This window comes from Globicephala melas, chromosome 16 (genome assembly GCF_963455315.2).
Source record: "Globicephala melas chromosome 16, mGloMel1.2, whole genome shotgun sequence".
Lineage (NCBI taxonomy): Eukaryota > Metazoa > Chordata > Mammalia > Artiodactyla > Delphinidae > Globicephala > Globicephala melas.
The window spans coordinates 34709076-34729062 of record NC_083329.1 but is presented as its reverse complement, the minus strand read 5'-3'; the positions used below and the strand labels follow the sequence as shown (position 1 = coordinate 34729062).

The 19987-nt window shown below is 40.2% G+C and overlaps 1 long non-coding RNA gene across 1 annotated transcript; it reads right to left on the bottom strand.

Moving 5' to 3' along the window:
* Positions 1-17670: 17670 nt before the first annotated feature.
* LOC132593631 (uncharacterized) lies at positions 17671-19954 on the bottom strand. Its single transcript, XR_009559357.1, has 3 exons — positions 19001-19954; positions 18402-18478; positions 17671-18063 (listed from the first exon to the last, which is right to left on the bottom strand). It is a non-coding gene; the product is annotated as an uncharacterized lncRNA (long non-coding RNA).
* Positions 19955-19987: the final 33 nt, after the last annotated feature.

The window sequence follows — 19987 nt, the reverse complement described above, 5'->3', positions numbered from 1 at the left end:
ACACACACACACACAGGTCTGGAAAACTCCTATGCATTTTTCAAGGTGCTTCTTAAGTGTAATTTGTTTGAAAAGCCCGTCCAGACACACTTAAGGGGAATTGGTTACCTTCTCTGCACACTCACAGTACGTACTTCTCCTGTAGTTCCTTTTCACACTATGCTATTGTTAAATACCCCTACTGCTAGACCAACAGCTCAACAAGAGTAGAAACTGTGTCTTAACATCTCAGTATTCTCAGAGCCTACCTCAGTGCTAAGTATACAATAGATGCTCAATAAATGTTGAATAAGACTAAAAGGAAATGTTTATTGCACTTACACCCTCATGATACCACTAGAGGGCAATGTAATCAAGAGTACGAAACACCACTGATACAGTTCCAAGATGAAAAAGGAAAGTAGCTTTTAAAAAGTGTATATTATTTCTCAGATGTTCTTTGTAATTTTTTGCCATGTCTTTTCATCAATTCTGTATTTAAGTTTGAGGAAACATTCCACAAACGTAAAAAGAACCCTTGAAACGGGCTAAGTGCCAGAGTGCGGAGTCTAGGGATCAGTTCCCTGACCCGGGGAGAAGAAACTACCAGCTACAAGTTTGACTGGAGATGCTCTTACTTCCTCTCAGATATGAAGCAGCTATTTGATATTAGTGCTGTATCTTTTCACATTTTAAAATGCTTGATCCTCCACATTAATCCCAGGGTAAAGTTAAGCATCACTGCATGTAAGTGAAAACTGAGGGACAGGGGAATAAGTGAGTGCTGAGAAAATACAAATCGAGTGCAACTTTCAGTCTAAAAAGTTCCTGCCTATTTATTTCTGAGGCATAGCAACTCTACAGCTGGTTTTCCTTCTGTTTACATATCAGGCCATAGATAAGGCAAGAACTCAAGGGGCAAGTTTCTAATGAGACATCTCTTCTGGAACATGTAAATAAACTTTGGAGGAAACTCCACTCAGTGGTCCTTGTCATGGTGCCAGATGACGCTTCCTCCATGAAACATTTTTGCCCCTTCCAGCTTCAAGTGAGCCCTCCACCCACTTCGCTCCCACAGCTCTTTGTGACTCCCTGATAGCTCCCCTCACATTCTACCTCGTGTTGTTTGTATGTGGGTACAAGCCTTAGCTCCCCTCCTACACCGCAGTTCCTCCGGGATCAAAGCATGTTTGCTCATCCTCATGATCCAAAGAGTGTCTATTAATATCTTACATATAGTCGGTGTTCAGTAAATTTCATTTAATTAAATTGAATGGAATTGAGTTCCCGTTCCAATAACTGTGAATCTGAAGCTGCTTTTTTTAGTCTGTTTCCACTTTCCCTTCACACAGCTGATTTAGCAGTAGCACTTATCAGTTTTAAATTTGGAAAGATTTTTGTTTGATTAAAAAACTTCTTAGTATAAATATTTAGAGCCAGTACCACAATTTAGCTAACAGTTACAGACTCATTTAACCTAACTAATTCCCCTCATCTGTATGGTTAGAGGTAGGATGTGGACAAACATGTGGACAAACAACATGAAATGAAAATCTTCAAATGAAATCTTGAAAACAGATTAACAACTGATGTCTTTTTTTTTTTACTACTTTCCCCTGCCCATGAAGCCTATGATTTGAATCATCTGGCCAATCTAACTTCATTTACAATACAAATACGTTTATCATTACCTCTCTAATGAGTTCAAAACAAGTAATTGGCAACAGCTGAATAATTGTTGTTATAATACTGACTTGATATAATCCTGGCCCAAGTCATTTATTTGATTTTTTGAAAAATGTTTATTAAGTGCCCATTGGGTATCAGGTTCTGTTCTTAGGGATAATGGTGAACAAAAGAGAAAGCATCCCTGCCCTAGTGGTACTATGTATTCTAGTGGGGCTAGAAACAGAGAAACGATGGTTATCAAGTAAATCTGTACAGCAGTATTTGATAATAAATGTATGACAACGTAGACTTCTAAATATTTGAAATAGCCTGCGGTTTTACACTGTTTCCTGTGTCTAGAGACCTCCTTTGTCCAGGGAGCTAGGGCACTAGACCCATTCTGAGGTTCCTTCTACCTTAAATATTCTGGTCGTATTTTTCCTGACTATATCAGTTTTCTATTGCAATATAAAAAAATAGCACAAATTTAGGGGTGTAAGATAACACCCACTTATGAACTCACGGTTCTTTAGGTCAGAAGTCCAGGTGGGCTTGGCTGGGTTCTCTTTTTAGGGTCTCACAAGGCTGAGGTCAGGGTGTTGGCCTTGCGTGGAGGCTCTTCTGTGGAGGCTCTGGGACGATCTCACTTTTAAACGAATTCAAGCTGTTGGCAGAATTCAGTTCCTTGCAGTTGTAGGGCTGAGGTCACTGTTTCCTGGCTAGCAGTCACTGGGGCCCCTCTCTCAGCTCCTTAAGGCTACACATTCCTTCTCGTGGTCTCCTCCAGAGGCAAAGCCAGCAATGGCACACGGCAGCGTACTCACACTTTGAATCTCTCCAACTTCTGCTGCCAGCCAGCGCGAGCACTCCGCTTTTCAAGACCCGTATGATTCGATGAGGTCCACCTGGAGAATCTCCCGCCCCTAGGGTCAGCTGTTTCCCATAACACGATCACACGAGGGAGAGAGCGTCACATTCACAGGGGCTGGGATTAGGGTGGGACATTTTGGGGGAGCATTTCAGAAATTCTGCCTACCATACTGACCAATGGAACTTCTGCCTCAAGTGATCAGCCTTGCAGAGACCTCGGTTGCCAGACAGAAAGATTTCAGACCTGTGCCACAGATAAGGGTTTTAGAATCATACAAGGTTATTTTATTTAACCAAATAGAGGTCTTTTAATAGTGCGTGTTGGAATTTTATAGAAAACTTTTTAAGATTGTTTTGGTCCCTTTTCCTTCAGGTCTTTTCCTTAGAAAATATCTTTTTGGGAAAGTAACAGGTTAATCACAGATACAACGAGTACCTTCAAGTAAAAAGAATATTAATATTAATGAGTTGTCATTTATGGAAATCTTTTTATACCTAATCCTCCAAGGTATGAGTTAATAATCAACACAATTTTCTTTTGTCCATTTTGATCTATGATTGATTAGATTTTAGTATTTCACTATCTCATCAACAGTGAGATATATTGTAATAGGGAAGAAACTTTGTATTCTATTACAAGTTAATCACAAAAGGCATGTTGCCTATAAGCTTAAATTATACATAATTGCCCATCTTTGGGAACCCTGCCTCCCAGGTAATGGGTGTTAAGCTAAAATACCTTTGCTTAGCTTACAGGAAACATCCTGACCAGGCCCACCTGTGAAGGCCTGCAGGGAGGACGAAATTAACACATCCCCTCCGGGGGCTGACCAGACCCTGGAAATGTTTGACTTCACTCCCTCCCCTTTCAGTATGAAAGAAGCCTGAATTCTAACTCAGGCAAGATGTTTCTTTGCGACAGGAGTCTGCCATCTTCTTGGTCTGCTGGCTTTCCGAATAAAGTTGCTACTCCTTGCCCCAGCAACCCGTCTCTCGATTTATTGGCCTATCATGTGGTGAGCAGTATGAGCTTGGACTGGTAACAATATCTGCAAGGGCGACATGGCAATGATGGTGCATTGCAATTTTATACAGCATTTTTTACTTTAATGGAGTTGAAGAGTAAAGGAACTCTTAGCTTTGTTTAAATTTTCTGATCTGTTGGCTATTTAAGGTGACAGTTCAATTTTCCCTAAGTAATGATTACTTAAAACTCATTTTCTCCGATTCACCACATGAGACATGACAATTGTTGTCATTGTGGTTGCAGTGAAATCATTTCTTATGCTAGCAGAGCAGAAAATGTATGAGTTTAAGTTTCAAAAGTCATTTATCCTTGATGGATGCATTATGGACAAATGAGTCAAAGCTTCAAAACACAACTCACTAAATATGATTTGATTAAACATTTTTTATTAACCTACATATTTTCCTTAGTTTTCAAAAATAAGCTTATGAGGCAGACACCTCTACTCTCTGAAAATGATACCTATCCAAACGTATTAGACTAGGTTCATGGCCACCTAGTTTAAAATCACCTGGAGTAGCTTGTTTACAACGAGGATTCCTGGGGCAACCTCACAGTTACCACAACAGCTAGGACTTATTTCACTGCAAGTAATGACGACAACTGAACAACAAACAAACAAAAAACACCACAAACACACATACGTACACACACATACACTGTTTCTCAAAAGAAACAGGAGTTAATGAGCCAAAGAAATTGAGTGGCTCGTCAGTCATTAAATATTTGGTCCCTTTTTTTCCTTCTCTGTCCTCCATGGGGTCAGCTTTATTCTGAAGAGCGGTATCCCGAACTCCTTGGGAACTTGCTTATTCCACCACATCTTGGAAGAGAGGAGGTTGTTCCTGTACGTGGTCTATGTAAGAACACATCCTCCCCTAAAAGTTCCCATAAAACACTTCTTCACCTCTTATTGGGTCAGGTGCCCATTCCCAAGCCAAATACTGTGATGGAGAGATGGGATCGTGCTGATGAACTCCGAGCAACGTGTGGACCCAGACAACCAGACATGGTGACACGGTCTCCTGAAGCACACTGGGTGGGGATAGGGAATGTGTATATGAGGAATGTGTATTTACCAAAAGATGGGGAAATGGTTATTAGGAAGACTCTACAACACCCACTCGACTTCCCAGACTCTACAGGCACAGAGGTGGTACATTCACATTCTAGAGATTACTATTCTGTTGACTACAGCATGAAGGCCTACCCTTCCCCCTTTCCCACCTGAGGATTTTGGAATTTGACAGTCTTAATCTCTGGGTGAAGTCTGAAAGTCTGCATTTTAAAAAGCTACCAAGAGAGTCTGCTACACGAAAGTTTGGGGACCATGGCACTACACTGTAAACTTCTGGGGATAGCTTCATAATCTTGTATCCTAAGCACCCAGTCCAATATGTTGCCTGCTGTATAGTAAGCGATCAGTAATGTTGGCTAATTGGTGATTGAATTATCAATTTTATCAACCAGATAAAGGTGGTCATGTAACCAAGCAGGACCCTATGAGGCCTTCCCAGAATAAGCCCCTATGCATGTCGTCTGGCTGCCTTTTGTCTGTAGAAAAACTTTAGTAAAAATATAATCAGAGAAGTGAGAAAATGCAGAAAGAAAGGAAAACAGTAAAGCAAGACAAAATAATAATACTTTAGCCATTAAACAAAGTCAAGGACCTTTAGTTCTTCCTCAAGGACTACAGATAACCATTCTGAGCCATGTCCTTTGAGCTGTTTTGCAGATACTGAAACCCCCCACCAGGTGGAAGAAGTTAACTGTATGCTGCCCACAAGCACGTAGACCCCAGACCAATTAGAACCATAAGGTTGATGATGCTGACTCCCAATTACATCACCACCAATCAATCCGAAGAATGCCCATGGGGCTTCTCTGGTGGCGCAGTGGTTAAGAATCCGCCTGCCAACGCAGGGGATGTGGGTTTGAGCCCTGGTCCGGAAAGATCCCACGTGCCAGAGATCAACTAAGCCCATGCACCACAACTACTGAGACTGCGCTCTAGAGCCTGCGAGCCACAACTACTGAGCCCACGTGCCACAACTACTGAAGCCTGCACACCTAGAGCCTGTGCTCTGCAATAACAGAAGCCACCACAATGAGAAGCCCTTGCACCGCAAGGAAGAGTAGCCCCCGCTCACCACAACTAGAGAAAGCCCACGTGCAGCAACAGACACAACACAGCCAATAAATAAATAAATAAATAAAATAAAAGAATGCCCACGAGCTTATCACACACTGCACAAACCCCCTTCTTCATCCTGTCTTATAAACCTTTCCCTGAAAGACTTCAGGAAGTTCGGGTCTCGGCACTAGCTGCCTGGGACTCCTTGCTTGGCACCCTGCAATAAAGCTACTCTTTTCTACCTCACCCAAAACTTTGTCTCCAAGATTTATTGCAGCACCAGGGTACAGAGGCCACATTTTGGCAACAGTCAGGAAGGCCTTCTAAAATTAAAACTTTCAGCGGCACATTATCTACAGTGGGAGATAGCCGAGGGCATTGACATTCATCCTGGCTTTTCTGGGCTTATAGACTAGTGTCCCATCTGCAGCGATGGACAAAAGAAACTAACGCTATGATAGGGCCATCACGAAGAGTACAAATTTGTCGTTAGAAATGGGTTTCCAAAAGAGGTTTGTAATCAATATAATTATAAAAGTATTTGAGTATCAAGGTAGTCACGGAACTTCTTGACTTTCATCATGAGTTTTTTACCATGTATTAATACTTCTACGTTGACAGCACTTTTTTTTTCAAGTAGATGTTTTAGTGCCATATAGCGTTCTGTCACAAAGCAAAGCTCCTGCATGGTGAAAAGAAGGCTCAGAGATAAGAAACAATGGTCCATAATCATCAGAATGCATTAGCACAGACCCTTAAGCAAGGAACTCCTTGACATTCTGGAAGGTGTCCTCATGTTGGCAATCCTCACATCACAGGGTACCTTTATCCTGCCACTGATGAAGGGACTCAGGGCTTCAGCTTCCTATGAAGAAAAATCTGATAGAAATAGAGTCATCCCAGAAAGGTTTAATGCATCTCTTTTGTTTTTGGAGGAAATTTACCATGTGAGTGTATCCCCCAAGTGCTAATGCCTCCACCTAAACAGTGATACTGGGAATCCCAAGTTCATATTCGCCTGCCCTTCAGAAATAAACTCTAATACCTAATATATTTAAATAATGTAAGATTTACTCAGATCTTTCCAGAATATTCTCTGTTGCTCTCCTGATCAAAACATGCCTGTAACATAGTAACATTTGCAGAGCCTCCAAAAGCAGCGCCTTGGTGAAACATTTAACATTCATCCATTCAAAAATGTTTGTTGAGCCTGTGGGCCAGGAGGTTACAAAAGGCTGGAGATCCTCTGTATCTGTCCTCAAAAACATCTAGAGGCAAGAGAAATTGTTAGCCAGAGATGCTGAACTTGGATTGCCACCTTAATAAAGGATGATTATTTCAGTATCTGTAGCAGAAAATGTTCCATTAGGAAGTCAGGCAAGAGGGAGGTGCTGGGTAAGCCTTCAGTAGCCATCCTTTATCATGGCCAAATCTATGAGTTTACAACATCCTAAATGGTATACAATTACAGGATCTCAAAAGGAATAAAATGCACATCTGTTCCTGCCTGAAGTTTTTGGGGTTTTTTTGAGCAACTATGTTGTGCTTTGTGGGAAGTAAAGAGATGAATCTGCACAGTCTACTAGATGATTCCTTAATTTCCCCACCTATAAAATGGGGATGAGTTCCTATTCTATGGCAATATTAAAAGTAGATTCCTAAGGAGAATACATGAACCTATCCTGGGAAAGTGCTTAGCAGATTCTCTTACTTAGTAAGAGCTCATTAAGTTAGATTTATTAAAATGCATTGTAATTCAAAAGGCACTTTTGTTTGTTTTCTCATTTTGCTTCACAACACCCATGTAAGGATCAGGAAGCTAACTCAAAGTTAGTTAGTTTAATTAGTTAAAAACTGGAAGAACCAAAACTAAAAGCCAGTCTTCATAACTCCTAATTTAACTCTTTCCAGTACCTTGAGTTGAAATTTAGAGGCATCTTTTCTAACTCTGAACAATAAAGTTCATGCTTTTATAAAGGTTACTACAATTTCCGAAAATCTTAGAATTAAGATGAGACATTTTACTTGATTAGGGTGTGTCTTTATAACTGAAACAACAGGTTAAACCAGTAGAAATCCAACCAATTAACTAGTTTTGGGATCAACTAAGAAAAAAAAATTGTGGGTTAGTATGTGTGCAAGCTGAGTGTAAAAGAAATGTGTTTAGCTACAAATGACAGAAAAACCAGATATAGACAATCCAAGCTGGTATATCAGTTCCCCAATTTCATGAATGTTCCCAAATCCTTCTGTCTCCCCACTACACTGTCCTGAGTCCTTTGACATTCATCCTCATGCTTGCAGCCTCATGGTTATAAGATTGTAGCACCATATACACACATCACACCCTCATTTCAGGCAGGACAAAGGTAGCAAAAACTTCCCCTAAACCATTCAGCTTACACCTCATTGGTCAGAATTATGTCACGTGTCCACCTCTAGCTGCAGGGAAGTCCAGAAAAGAAACCACTTTTAACTGGGCATATTGCCATGCCAAATTAAATCAGTGTTCTGCTAGCAACACAAAAAGAAAGAATGAATAACAGTGTCTGCCATTCTGACTTGTTTTGCCATCTTCAGCAACCTTAGGACATAGAGAGTTTCTGTTAACTTAGACTCATGAAAATTTGAAATAGGTGCATCATGCATGGAATTATAAATTAATTAATTAATTAAAATTATAAATAAATGCATGCTTTTATTGTGAAATTTATTGTTTAATTTTTTTGTCTCGTGTGTAGAAAGCAAATGCAAAATTGGGATTAAGATTTAGATGAGGTATAAATATATGTAGATATATTTATCTCTTTGGATATTGTTATTTCTTTGGAAATGTCTAAAGAGGGCATCCAAAACCAACTTGAAAACATATACAAACATTTCAACTTTACTGCCATTAACACTTTCTTTTCCATAGCACCAGATTAAGGTCATTTCTACATAGCACTGAGCTAAGACAAGATGCAGTCAAAAGTAGTTAATCTCATCCACTTCTGAAAATGCAAATTTCTGTGAAAATAGTAAAGAAAAGAACCGTCCCCCTCAAAAAAAGAAAGAAGCTATTTAGTCTTTTAGGCTTAGCCATTTAGAGCTCGTTTAGACATGCCCTCATCATTTGGGAAATGTTTGCTTGCATATATTCTGAAGCATGAAGTTAAGATACATTAAAGATACATTAAAGTTTATTAATAAGGGTGCCACTAATTTGGGGCTATTCTTTTCAAGTTCACACTCTAGAGCTGTGCTGTCCAATATGCTGGCCACTAGTCACACCCAGCTACTCAAATACAAGTTAACTAAAATTAACTACAATTTAAAATTCAGTTCCTCAGTCACGATAGTCACATTTCAAGTACTCAGTAGCCACATGTGGCTAGTGGCTACATATAGGACAGTACAGATAGAGAACATTTCCACTGTTGCAGCAAGTTCTATTGGACAGCACTGTGCTAGAAGATCAAGACTTTTTTAAGAAGCAATACCAGAACAAATCATCTAAATTAGTGCAGCTCGATAAAGAAGATGTGATATATATATATAGATGTATGTATGTGTGTGTGTGTGTGTATATATATATATGTAATGGAATATTACTCAGCCATAAAAAAGAATGAACTAATGTCATTTGCAGCAAAAAGGATGGACCTAGAGATTATCGTACTAAGTGAAGTAAGTCAGAAAGAGAAAGACAAATATCGTATGATATCACTTATATGTGGAATCTAAAATAAATGATACAAATGAACTTATCTATTAAACAGAAATAGACTCATAGACATAGAAAACAAACTTATGGTTACCAAAGGGGAAAGGGGATGGGAGGGATAAATTAGGAATTTGGGATTAGCAGATACACACTATCATATATAAAATAGATAAACAGCAAGGACCTCTTGTACATCACAGGGAACTATATTCAATATCTTGTAAAAACGTATTCTTTTCTAATGGAAAAGAATCTTAAAAAGAATATATATATACATATATATATATAAAACTGAATCATTTTGCTGTACACCTGAAACATTGTAAATCAACTTCAATTAAAAAAAAAGTGCATCTCATCACTTGAAGCATTTTTGTCATTCCTCTTTGGAAACAGTTTTCAGAGCCCCTTAAATGTCACATTAAGAAAACATCTTATTTTCCTTTACTCTGAGTTTACTGAGTGCCTTCTCAACAGCACACTCCAGATAGTGTGCTACATGTGGGGATTCAAGGTGCAATTAGACATGGCCTTTCCCCTCTCTGCCATGACCTACTGGGGGAACAAATAACTACAATGTAGTGTAATAGGTGCATAAATATGTGTGTACAACACTCTGGGAGCAGAAAGAAAGAAACAATTGATTCTAGTTAGGACATTAAGAAAAGGAGCTCTTTATAAAGAATTCAGGTGAATGTTACACTAGGGGTTTCAGAGTTTTGCTTTGAGACATCATTGAAGTATTGTTAAAGAAAGGTCTGACAAGAAGTTATGTATTTTGAAAAGGGCATTCTGGTAGCAATAGGAGCAGGTAAAACACTGAAGGCAAGACCTGTTGGAAAGCTATGGAAATAATTTGGGTTAGAGATGTTAAGGGATTGACTAGGTTAACAGCCATGGGAATCCAGAGAGAAAGAGCAGATTCAAGAGAGATCTGATTCAAAATATAAAGTTTGATCATCATCCACTCTATTCCTCAGTCTTGGCCCTCCATAACATTGAGTAATTTTTAAAAATTCATCCTCAAAAGATATATTTACCGCACCACTGAGGGTATTCTCAAGAATGAGTTGCACAGATACAAAACAGTATTTCAGGACGTTCTGTTTTATAAAAACGAAGCAAGAAACACTATGTGTGTGTTTAGATAGATAGGTAGACAGACAGACAGATGGGAGATTTTGTAAACATACAGACCAAGGTCTTAGTGACTACCTGAAGTTGGGAAGGATCCAGAGTTTACTTTCTTCATTTTGCTGATCTGTATTTTATAACTTTTTCTGCAATGGAAATGTATTGTTCATGTAATAAAGGTAAGCTATATTTTTTAACAGTAGTTTTTAAAAGCCACAGCAATTAAATCTAAGGAAGAGTTCTAACAATGTCTTTCAACAGTGTCAACATGGCTAAAGTTCATTTCTCCAAGTTTACTACTTTAGAACAACACTCAGTTGAAATGTGAAAAAGATGTTTTCTTTAAAAAAAAAAAGTTCACGGCCCTGAACCAAGATGGCAGAGTAGAAGGACGTGCTCTCACTCCCTCTTGCGAGAACACCAGAATCACAACTAAATGCTGGACAATCATTGACAGGAAGACACTGGAACTCACCAAAAAAGATACCCCACATCCAAAGACAAAGGAGAAGCCACAATGAGACGGTAGGGGGGGTGCAATCACAGTAAAATCAAATCCCAAAACTGCTGAGTGGGTGACTCACAGACTGGAGAACAGTTATACCACATAAGTCCACCCACTGGAGTGAACGTTCTGAACCCCACGTCAGGCTTCCCAACCTGGGGGTCCAGGAACGGGAGAAGGAATTCCTAGAGAATCAGACTTTGAAGGCTAGCGGGATTTGATTGCAGGACTCTGACAGGACTGGGGGAAAAAGAGACTCCACTCTTGGAGGGCACAGACAAAGTAGTGTGCACATTGGGACCCAGGGGAAGGAGCAGTGACCCCAAGTGAGACTGAAAGAGACCTACCTGCCAGTGTTGGAGGTTCTCCTGCAGAGGTGGGGGGCAGCGGTGGCTCACCGTGAGGACTAGGACACTGGCAGCAGAAGTTATGGGAAGCACTCCTTGGTGTGAGCCCTCCCAGAGTCCAACATTAGTCCCATCAAAGAGCCCAGGCAGCCTCCAGTGTTGGGTTGCTTCAGGCCAAACAACTAATAGGGAAGGAACCTAGCCCCACCCATCAGCAGTCAAGCAGATTAAAGTTTTACTGAGTTCTGCCCACCAGAGCAACAGCCAGCTCTACCAACCACTAGTGCCTCCCATCAGGAAACTTGCACAAGCCTCTTAGATAGCCTCATCCACCAGACTCTTAGATAGCCTCATCCACCAGAGGGCAGACAGCAGAAGCAAGAAGAACTACAATTCTGCAGCCTGTGGAACAGAAACCTCATTCACAGAAAGATAGACAAGATGAAAAGGCAGAGGGCTATGTACCGCATGAAAGAACAAGATAAAACCCCAGAAAAACAACTAAATGAAGTGGAGATAGGCAACCTTCCAGAAAAAGAATTCAGAATAATGATAGTGAAGATGATCCAGGACCTCGGAAAAACAATGGAGGCAAAGATCGTGAAGATGCAAGAAATGTTTAACAAAGACCTAGAAGAATTAAAGAACAAACAAACAGAGATGAACAATACAATAACTGAAATGAAAACTACACTAGAAGGAATCAATGGCAGAATAAGTGAGGCAGAAGAACGGATAAGTGACCTGGAAAACAGAATGGTGGAATTCACTGCTGTGGAACAGAATAAAGAAAAGAGAATGAAAAGAAATGAAGACAGCCTAAGAGACCTCTGGGACAACATTAAATGCAAAAACATTCGCATTATAGGGGTCCCAGAAGGAGAAGAGAGAGAGAAAGGACCAGAGAAAATATTTGAAGAGATTATAGTAGAAAACTTCCCTAACATGGGAAAGGAAATAGTCAATCAAATCCAGGGAGCATAGTGAGTCCCATACAGGATAAACCCAAGGAGAAACACGCCCAGACACATAGTAATCAAATTGGCAAAAATTAAAGACAAAGAAAAATTACTGAAAGCAGCAAGGGAAAAACGACAAAAAACATACAAGGGAACTCCAATAAGGTTAACAGCTGATTTCTCAGCAGAAACTCTACAAGCCAGAAGGGAGTGGCATGATATACTTAAAGTGATGAAAGGGGAGAAATTACAACCAAGATTACTATACCCGGTAAGGATCTCATTCAGATTCGATGGAGAAATCAAAAGCTTTACAGACAAGCAAAAGCTAAGAGAATTCAGCACCACCAAACCAGCTCTACAGCAAATGATAAAGGAACTTCTCTCAGTGGGAAACACAAGAGAAGAAAAGGACCTACAAAAACAAACCCAAAACAATTAAGAAAATGGTCAGAGGAACATACACATTGATGATTACTTTAAACGTGAATGGATTCAATGTTCCAACCGAAAGACACAGGCTTGCTGAATGGATACAAAAACAAGACCCATATATATGCTGTCTACAAGAGATCCATTTCAGACTTAGGGGCACATACAGACTGAAGGTGAGGGGATGGAAAAAGATATTCCATGCAAATAGAAATCAAAAGAAAGCTGGAGTAGCAATACTCATATCAGATAAAATAGACTTTAAAATAAAAAATGTTACAAGAGACAAGGAAGGACACTACATAATGATCAAGGGATCAATCCAAGAAGAAGATATAACAATTATAAATATATATGCACCCAAATAGGAGCACCTCACTACATAAGGCAACTGCTAACAGCTCTAAAAGAGGAAATCGACAGTAACACAATAATAGTGGGGGACTTTAACACCTCGCTTACACCAATGGACAGATCATCCAAAGTGAAAATAAATAATGAAACAGAAGCTTTAAATGACACAATAGACCAGATAGATTTAATTGATATTTATAGGACATTCCATCCAAAAACACCAGATTACACTTTCCTCTCAAGTGCGCATGGAACATTCTCCAGGATAGATGACATCTTGGGTCACAAATCAAGTGTCAGTAAATTTAAGAAAATTGAAATTGTATCAAGCACCTTTTCTGGCCACAACACTATGAGATTAGAAATGAATTACAGGGAAAAAAACCGTAAAAAATACAAACACATGGAGGCTAAACAATATGTTAATAAATAACCAAGAGATCACTGAAGAAATCAAAGAGGAAATCAAAAAATACCTAGAGACAAATGACAATGAAAACACGACGATCCAAAACCTATGGGATGCAGCAAAAGCAGTTCTAAGAGGGAAGTTTATAGCTATGCAAGCCTACCTCAAGAAACAAGAAAAATCTCAAATAAACAATCTAACCTTACAACTAAAGGAACTAGAGAAAGAACAAACAAAACCCAACGTTAGCAGAAGGAAAGCAAACATAAAGATCAGAGCAGAAATAAATGAAATAGAAACAAAGAAAACAATTGCAAAGGTCAGTAAAACTAAAAGCTGGTTCTTTGAGAAGATAAACAAGATTGATAAACTATTAGCCAGACTCATCAAGATAAAAGAGGGAGAGGACTCAAATCAATAATATTAGAAATGAAAAAGGAGAAGTTACAACAGACACCGCAGAAATACAAAGCATCCTAAGAGACTACTACAAGCAACTCTATGCCAAAAAAATGGACAACCTGGAAGAAATGGACAAATTCTTAAAAAGGTATTACCTTCCAAGACTGAACAGGAAGAAATAGAAAATGTGAACAGACCATTAACAAGTAATGAAATTGAAACTGTGTTTAAAAACCTTCCAACAAACAAAAGCCTGGGACCAGATGCCTTCACAGGTGAATTCTATCAAACATTTAGAGAAGAGCAAACACCCATCCTTCTCAAACTCTTCCAAAAAATTGCAGAGGAAGGAACACTCCCATACTCGTTCTATGAGGCCACCATCACCCTGATACCAAAACCAGACAAAGATACTACACAAAAAGAAAATTACAGACCAATATCACTGATGAATGTAGATGCAAAATTCCTCAACAAAATACTAGCACACAGAATGCAGCAACACATTAAAAAGATCATACACCATGATCAAGTGGGATTTATCCCAGGGATGCAAGGATTCTTCAATATACGCAAATCAATCAATGTGATATACCATACTAACAAAATGAAGAATAAAAACCATATGATCATCTCAATAGATGCAGAAAATACTTTCACCAAAATTCAACCCCCATTTATGATAAAAACTTTCCAGAAAGTGGGCATAGAAGGAACCTACCTCAACATAATAAAGGCCATATAAGACAAACCCACAGAAACACCATTCTCAATGGTGAAAAATTGAAAGCATTTCCTCTAAGATCAGGAAAAAGACAAGGATGTCCACTCTCACCACTATTATTCAACATAGTTTTGGAAGTCCTAGCCATGGCAATCAGAGAAGAAAAAGAAATAAAAGGAATACAAATTGGAAAAGAAGAAGTAAAACTGTCACTGTTTGCAGATGACATGATACTATACATAGAGAATCCTAAAGACGCCACCAGAAAACTACTAGAGCTAATCAATGAATTTGGTAAAGTTTCAGGATACAAAATTAATGCACAGAAATCTCTTGCATTCTTATATACTAATGATGAAAAATCTGAAAGAGAAATGAAGGAAACACTCCCATTTACCATTGCAATAGAAAGAATAAAATACCTAGGAATAAACCTACTTAGGGAGACAAAAAACCTGTATGCAGAAAACTATAAGACACTGATGAAAGAAATTAAAGATGATGCCAACAGATGGAGAGATATACCATGTTCTTGGATTGGAAGAATCAATATTGTGAAAATGACTCTACTATCCAAAGCAATCTACAGATTCAATGCAATCCCTACCAAATTACCAATGGCATTTTTTTACAGAACTAGAACAAAAAATCTTAAAATTTGTATGGAGACAAAAAAGACCCCGAATAGCCAAAGGAGTCCTGAGGGTAAAAAGCAGAACTGGAGGAATCTGACTCCCTGACTTCAGACTACACTACAAAGCTACAGTAATCAAGACAATATGGTACTGGCACAAAAGCAGAAATATAGATCAATGGAACAAGATAGAAAGCCCAGAGACAAACCCACGCACCTATGGTCAACTAATGTATGACAAAGGAGGCAAGGATATACAATGGAGAAAAGACAGTCTCTTTAATAAGTTGTGCTGGGAAAACTGGACACCTACATGTAAAAGAATGAAATTAGAACATTCCCTAACACCATACACAAAAATAAACTCAAAATGGATTAGAGACCTAAATGTAAGACCGGACACTATAAAACTCTTAGAGGAAAACATAGGAAGAACACTCTTTGACATAAATCACAGCAAGATCTTTTTTGATCCTCCTAGAGTAATGGAAATAAAAACAAAAATAAACAAATGGGACCTAATGAACTTCAAAGCTTTTGCACAGCAAAGGAAACTATAAACAAGATGAAAAGACAACCCTCAGAATGGGAGAAAATATTTGCAAATGAATCAGCGGACAAAGGATTAATCTCCAAAATATATAAACAGCTCGTACAGCTCAATATTAAAAAAACAAACAACCCAATCCAAAAATGGACAGAAGACCTAAATAGGCATTTCTCCAAAGAAGACATACAGATGGCCAAGAAGCACATGAAAAGCTGCTCAACATCACTAATTATTAGAGAAATGCAAATCAAATGTACAATTAGGTATCACCTCATACCAGTTAGAATGGGCATCATCAGAAAATCTACAAACAACAAACGGTGGAGAGAGTGTGGAGAAATGGGAACCTTCTTGCACCGTTGGTGGGAATGTAAATTGATACAGCCACTATGGAGAACAGTATGGATGTTCCTTAAAAAACTAAAAATAGAATTACCATACGACCTAGCAATCCCACTACTGGGCATATACCCAGAGAAACCCAATGACAGGCGAATGGATAAAGAAGACGTGGTACATTTCTACAATGGAATATTACTCAGCCATAAAAAGGAATGAAATTGGGTCATTTGTTGAGACGTGGATGGATCTAGAGACTGTCATACAGAGTGAAGTAAGTCAGAAAGAGAACAACAAATATCATATATTAATGCATATATGTGGAACCTAGAAAAATGGTACACTGAACCGGTTTGCAGGGCAGAAAATGAGACACAGATGTAGAGATAAATGTATGGACACCAAGGGGGGAAGCCGTGGTGGTGGTGGTGGTGGTGGTGCAATGAATTGGGTGATTGGGATTGACATGTATACACTGATGTGTATAAAATGGATGACTAATAAGAACATGCTGTATAAAAAAAAGTTCACTAATTCATAGCTTTACCTTATATAATTAAGGTGTTATTTATAAACCACTTTTAACCAACCTGTCAGAACTTACTTTGCTACTGTTCACTGTAGTATCACTGTATATAATTACAGTAGAATGTTATCTATAATTTATACCTTTCATTACCTTGTAATTTGGTCTTTGCTTTTCTTTCACGGAAATAACCAGATCTGTAGCTTCCCCACCCTGGCCCCAAACTCCTATACCCCACAGGTATATGAATGAGCTCACGTTTTCCTCCTGGACTTAGGAAGGTGAAATGCTTCTCCTGCCTCACTCCCACTTTTTCCTGGGCTAACGGGTTTGTACTTAGATGCCATCACTGTTGCACTTTTTGCTGACACTTGGCAGAGCTGAAAGGCATCTTCTGCACACCTCTGTACAGAATGACCAGAGCTCTCTGTATGTCCTGTACCACAACCCTCTCACTCCTACCTGGGCCTTCAGAAGCATGTTGGTGGCAGGTAGGAGTATGTTGCTCAAGCCCACTGGAGCCATCACTCTGCAGCTTTCCAGCAGCCCCTTTCCCACTCTCCAGCCTCCATCCTGGAGCTCATGAGGATGAAGAAGGGATGAGGTGGTGCATTGAGAGCAAGGTATTTAACAGGAAAAGAGAACATCAACGAATTATCATTTTTTTGTATGTAACTCACAGGTGAATTAATCAGTGGACTTGTGTAGAAGTGGATTATCTATTCTGGTGCAGTAGCAGAAATTAAAATTTCCGACTTGCCTTGTTTTGCCAGTATTAAAGCATTTTGTTCTATTGAATGTGACATGTACAAACTTTTAGTCTCACACATGAAAAGAGAAGGCATAAGGCATGTAATTCATGTGGTTTCTCATCCAATCATTTTAATCACCGATTACTAAATCTAGTTGAAAACACTAGGAAAAAGGATACAGTTGTCCCTCCAACCAAGGGGGATTGTTTCCAGGGCCCCTGTGGATACCAAAATCCAAGGATGCTCAAGTCCCTTATAAAATGTTATAGTCTTTGCATATAACCTACACATATGGTCCCACATACTTTATTCATTTATTTTTTATAAATTTATCTTTGGCGGCATTGGGTCTTCATTACTGCATGCGGGCTTTCCTCTAGTTGTGGCGAGCGGGGGCTACTCTTCTTTGCAGTGCGTGGGCTTCTCATTGCAGTGGCTTCTCTTGTTGTGGAGCACAGGATTTAGGCGCGCGGGGTTCAGTAGTTTTGGAGCACAGTCTCAGTAGTTGTGGCTCGCAGGCTCTAGAATGCAGGCTCAGTAGTTGTGGCGCCCGGGGTTAGCTGCTCCGCGGCATGTGGGATCTTCCCAGACCAGGGTTCGAACCCGTGACCCCTGCATTGGCAGGCGGATTCTTAACCACTGTGCCACCAGGGAAGCCCCCCACATACTTTAAATCATCTCTAGATTACTTATAATTCCTAATACAATGTAAATGCTATACAAATGGTGGCAAATTCAAGTTTTGCTTTATGGAACTTCTGGAATTTTTTTTCTAATATTTTCGATCGGTGGAGGCAGAGCCTGTGGGTGTGGAGGGCTGATTGTGCTATTTTCCCTACTATTTGTTCTATTAACCTAGCTTCGCAGTATAGACTATCTTGAACTGTAAAGTCTTCCGTTTATAAAATAACATTTCAGTTGTTGCTGCATCAAAAGATCAGCACACTCACCTGCTAAAAGTAGGAAATAACTGTATGTTCCTCCCTATAGAATGAGTATTTCAGAGGTCTAAGAAGGAAAGAAAATTCTGAAAAAGAATTCAAGAAAAATAGAAAGGAGAATGCTTCAAAGTAATGTGTCCACATCATTTCCCTCCAAAGCTAATTAGCAATGAAATACTTTTTGCCGACTATATGGCACTTCAAACCTTTTCCTAACTAACATTTAAATAGGTGATGACAGCAACTGTAGTAAAACTAGAAAGCCTTTCTACAAATGAACGTCAGAATTTACAATTTAGAAGGTAATCTGGAATACTAATTATTATATTCATTACATGGTTTGCTTCAGATCTGCTTGTTACAAAGTCTGGGTTTGAAAAACATGCAACCTCATTTCACGATGCACTGTAACTAGTACTTAGTTATGCTAATAACTCTGAATTATGTAAAATAATAGATAACCCAAACATCGTCTCAAACATGTTTCAGAGATATTTTTGGTTATTTGGATCTCGGTATCCTTGATCTGAAAATTCACTCAATCTCAAGTAAAATAACAAAGCCGCAACCGAAAAATCTGAAGATGTGAACGTCAAGAAATTCCCTACTTTTAATAGGCGATGCAGCGCATTCTTGCTCTCTCCCTTCCCTTAAATCAGCAGGTGTCTCCGCAGCTCCAGCAGACTGAGAAAAGCAAAAGGAGGGGCGGAAAGGAAAGGAAATGTCTATGTGGCTTCATCGTGGGGGTGGGGATGGAGGCGGGGCTGGGGGTGGTTTAGTATCATGATTAAAAGCTTTCCTCCTCGGTTTTAAAGTTCGTTCCCATATTAATGATGACATTAATGCGGCAGAGCTTGGGTCTGTCCATCTGTAACTTATAAAAGGAAGGGATCGGAGGCAGCAAAGGGATGCAGGGAGAGAGCGAGATGTAGGCGCGTGGGGACGGGAAGGGAGAGGCGGATTTGGCAGTCCAAGTGGGGACGAGAGGAACAGGAATGGAAAGTGTGGCCTGGCCGTCCCACCCTGCGGTGCGGAAGGTGGGGCCCACGACGTCTCACTTCCCTTCCCCCCACCCTAGGCTTTTCCTTTGTAGGTAGGGGATCTCTGGGCATCTAGAAAGGGTCGGTCGACTAAAAAAGGATGCGCAGGCTCGAGACCTCTCTCCTGGGGCAAGCGGGCGTGTGGGCGGGCAGGGGTGGCAGGGACAAGCATTGGCCCCAAGGCGACGGCTTTGCGGGCGCTGGGGAGGAAAAGGCCACCAGCCTAGATCCCGCGGGTCTACGCGCCCCAAGTCAGGGCCGTCCGTGCAGAGGAGGCTGCCGTGCTCGCCCCGCCCCACAGGCGCCACTCGGGAACGCTCTATCCCTGCGCGACCCTTTGCAGGCCTCGCCTTGTCCCCCCCAGTCCCGAGCCTCTAGTCCGAACCCCCTCCTTGCCATCTGGGGCGACAGTCCGCAAACAACATGGCGGCGCAGCGGCGGCGGCGCCTCGTCTCCTGGCCCCAGGGGTTAGTAAGGGCGGCCGCGGCCAGCGTCCAGGACGCGCGACCCGCGAGCCCAGCAGGGGGCGGGGCGGGGGCGATTGAGGAGAGCAGC